The sequence below is a fragment of the Tigriopus californicus genome, chromosome 12 (genome assembly GCF_007210705.1).
Source record: "Tigriopus californicus strain San Diego chromosome 12, Tcal_SD_v2.1, whole genome shotgun sequence".
NCBI classification, from domain to species: domain Eukaryota; kingdom Metazoa; phylum Arthropoda; class Copepoda; order Harpacticoida; family Harpacticidae; genus Tigriopus; species Tigriopus californicus.
The window spans coordinates 5,966,896-5,970,597 of record NC_081451.1 but is presented as its reverse complement, the minus strand read 5'-3'; positions in this window follow the sequence as shown (position 1 = coordinate 5,970,597).

Sequence of the window (3,702 nt, the reverse complement as noted above, 5' to 3'; positions counted from 1 at the left end):
TTATAAATGTTATAAGGAGCAAGGTCGGTGAGGACAAACCAAATGAGGACGTTTCCCATCAGAGGGAGTTGTACAAACCAGCATACTGTCGCTTTCTTCTAAAAACAGGAGTGAATCTTACACCGAGAAAAGATTGTCCTTTTTTACATCGGTTAAAACTTTCTTCGATCTTGGATTTACTCCTTTGTATAAAAAAATTGGGCTCAGAGGTCTCGAACTATTCCCACTCTTAAGATCTTTCTTTGTTTGACAGACTATTTTTTTCATACAAATTTCCAATTTCAGCGATGCCATGTGCCAAAAGTGGTGCCCAACCCTGTGCCCAACCCTCCGTCCAACGTTAGAACCCTTCCACTGGATATGATTGAGGTCAAGAGCAACCCCGATATGTTTCCCAAAATCGTTCGAAAACGAAATCATGATCCTCAGAGCCGCAGTTTTTTCCCTGTCACCGAAAAAACGAAGCGTGAAGGAGAAACCTAACTTTTGTTACTGTCCATAAAATTTTCCCGAATTAGGTTGTTCTTTATATGTAGTTTAGATATGTACGTATCCATTCGAACTGCGATGTAGAATTGAAATTGCTACTTGTTAGAGATGACATGGCAGTTTTTCCTTTAAGCCAAGCACAGAACATGTATTTACAGTCAAGGGCACCCGACAACAGAAGAATGAAACTGGCCTTGAAAAGACATTGTGCGGAAGCAACACCCACGGGTGAGAGCTTCACATTCGGCTCTGGTATCCAAACTGTTTTCTGAGCTCCTTGTTATAGCTTACTTAAGAGATTAATTGATGGCGCCACTACCGAAACATCTCATCGCCGAGTCCTGTTTCCAATCTACCCCAGAACAAACTTCCAATCCGGTATTGCTGAGATTGGTCCCGGATTGCTTTTTTTGATCAGATCTAGTAACACTGTGTCAACAGTATTGGATTGCAGTCTGCCGGCAATCCGCCTGTGCAGAGCAGAATGGTTACATCAGTACAACGTATACACTGAATTATATGATACCGAAAGAATAGGAAAAAGTGGCATCACAAAAGGCTTCAAAGGTAGGTATTGGCAACTGGTCATGTCAATTCTCTGACAAATTGTTGAGTTCGCCAAAACATTTTACCCTCTCGAGATTTCAGAAGAACCCTACAGAGAAAAGCATTTCAAAATTCCCGCCTCCCTCTCCCAGAACTCGGTTTGTGGGTCTAACTCATTTTCTTCGGTAATCGAGACCCGAGGTTGTGTCATTCATGAATGGGACATTGCGTTCCTAAATAGGCTTTCAGAGTGCAGGATTTGACATCAACTTGGGCAACATTTTAAGGAATTAACGTTTGAGAGTGCTAGGCACAAAATCAATGAATTCTATTGCATTTTCCATGAACTGGTCATTATGATACTTTCACCAGCTCATGTGGACTAAGTTGTGCCTAACCTAACATCCAAACTTTGGCAATCTGAATCTGAGGACTGCTTTTCAATCTGACTGACTCTGAATCCAAACACTTCTGTCCTATTCAAAATCAAATCAAAAACAAAAGCAAAGAGTATTGCTTAATCCAATTCTGAAATTTTTTTGAAGAATTAAACTATAATTTGATTCTTGTTTTGCTTAATCCAACTCAAATCAATTTTGATTCACCCAATTGACTTAGTAATAGGGATCACATTACCTGTAGTGGTCAGAAATTCCATAAAAAACGAACCAACAAATAAACAATTTGATCCCCACTACTATTTAGGTATATAGCTTTAACAAATGAGCAACTTTCAACTACTTTTTTTAAAATATATATTTTTCGCTACTTAAATACAAAAAGTGCCTGTAGGAGCACACAAGTTTTGTATCTGGTTTTTTGGTATCTCTTCTGTTTCAAAAAGTACGTCAGTGACCTCCCAAAATTTGTGCTGACATCATCAGACAGCTACTACTTTAATGTCTCAATAGGGGTGCAGTTTTTGCAACCTTGTCTCCGGTACAATTTACTTTGTTTTAAATTATATGTCAAAGGTTAGAGCTGGCCACGCTTTGACACTACTGCAAAACCTTAAACTATGATTGAAGTTTAATATCTTAGGTTTAGTCCACTTTCCACTGAGAACCTATTTTTGGATCTTGTGCATTCATCTAACTTTTTGCTTAGAACTTGCCACCATTGATCCCTTAGAGAGTTGCCAATGTTTAATTCAAATTCTGTAAGTACTTTGAAATCTAGTTATGAACGTAGTTTCCCATTCATGAATAACGAAACCTTGGGTCTCGATTACCGAAGAAAATGAGTTAGATAATTCCTCCAATCCAGATCGCCGGAATAAATCCGAACCCATGTCAGATATGTCCGCTCCAGTATCTGCACAAAATACGCTACTATTGGGAGGGGAAGATTCTTCATGGAAAGTCTATTGCATATGTATCCGATCCTGGCCCTGGCCTTAGTTATTGTGGATTTGAGGTGATTGGTGAATGAGAGTTGGGTGGAGAAGGTGAAACTGACATAGTTAAAACTATTGACGATTTCAATCGGACTATTGTTAATATGGAAGGAGGTGGGAGGCAGACGACCTTTATGGAAAACCATGGCCTTCGTCTTGATGGTGTTGACTTGAAGGCCGTTCTCTTGGCAATAACCGTGGAGTGCATTGATGGCATTTTGCAATTCCACGGCTGAATTAGCCAAGAGAACCAGGTCGTCTGCATATTGAATATATTGAATAGGAAAATGGTTGATGGCGGGGCCTTGGTGTGTGAGGGCTTCAGGCAGGTCGGATACATAAAGGTTGAAAAGACCAGTGTCTGGTCGAATGTCTAAGGAATGATGAACAATCTGAAGGAACCCGGGACTGCAGCACTCCCACAACAAGGATACTTGAGTTGTGTGGTCTCGTTTTGGTAAGGCAATCAAGTTGGAATAATTCCTCCACAAAGGACGCCATCGAAGAAATGACCTCAGATTTGTGTCTTCCTCCAAGGTAGGTGGACGCATCACATTCAGATTGGGGAGTCCAGAAGATGGAGATTGAGAAGGTGGAATCGGTGAAACTTGAGATAGGGAACTCAAAAGAGATTGATCAAAATTTTGACGAAAACCTGTGACTTTAAATCGCGCTTTGTCGAAATTGTCCTCATGGGCGTCCAGGTCCTTGTCAATATCATTATCATCCGCATCTGGATGACACATCACCGCCTCTTCTGCATCCTGGAACTGATCGACTCCCATGTCTGAAGCTTGAGCTCCGAAAGGTAGGGGCCAGTGATCCTCCTTATTTTTCAGAATTGGGTTGTTTGATGTTGCACTCATGCAATGCTTTCTTGACAATATTGACTTAATAATCTGAACGCAGTTGATATATTTTTGTCCTTGAAGCACTGGTAAAATAGAAAATACTGAACATTTGGGAAAAAAACAAGCATGCTGGATTTGGAAAAATAGCTATTCGGAATTTAGTCCTGATAGTTGAATGTTTTTCCTAGTGCTGGGGCGAGTCCGGACTCAAGCCCGAGTGGGCTCGAGCCTTTTAATCAGTTTTGGAGAATTTGGCCTGACTCGAGTCTTTTAGAAAGGACTCGCAAAATTCTAGGAAAAAATGAATAATTTTTCTTCACAACTGTACTAAAAGGCTCGAGTCTTTTGCTGGACTCCACTCTGGACTCGGCGAGTCTGGCAAAATGTCAAAAGATCAAAGTGCTTGCCCTAGCACTAGTT